The sequence below is a fragment of the Penaeus monodon genome, chromosome 21 (genome assembly GCF_015228065.2).
Source record: "Penaeus monodon isolate SGIC_2016 chromosome 21, NSTDA_Pmon_1, whole genome shotgun sequence".
NCBI classification, from domain to species: domain Eukaryota; kingdom Metazoa; phylum Arthropoda; class Malacostraca; order Decapoda; family Penaeidae; genus Penaeus; species Penaeus monodon.
Window position 1 is genome coordinate 8500709 of NC_051406.1, and position 202 is coordinate 8500910.

General features: G+C 38.1%; 1 protein-coding gene across 2 annotated transcripts in view; it reads left to right on the forward strand.

Annotated features, from left to right (window-relative positions):
* The window catches only part of LOC119586181 (TRPM8 channel-associated factor 2-like), a 29442-nt gene that overhangs the window by 16594 nt on the left and 12646 nt on the right, over window positions 1-202 (forward strand). The gene's annotated exons all lie outside the window — the stretch shown is intronic.

A 202-nucleotide genomic window follows, 5' to 3' on the forward strand; every position in this document is an offset into this window, starting at 1 on the left:
GCGCTTGCATGTTCGCGTATACACCGATAACAAATCAAAGAGTTACTTGTAAAAAGAAAAATATACATAGTGTCACATGAGTCTTTATCCCATAGTTACCTTCAACAGTGACATTACTAAATCCCGGCACATGATGCAAATTGGGGTCAAATGTAAGAAAGAATAACCCGAAATAACAACCGAGACGGGCAAGTGAATAAGT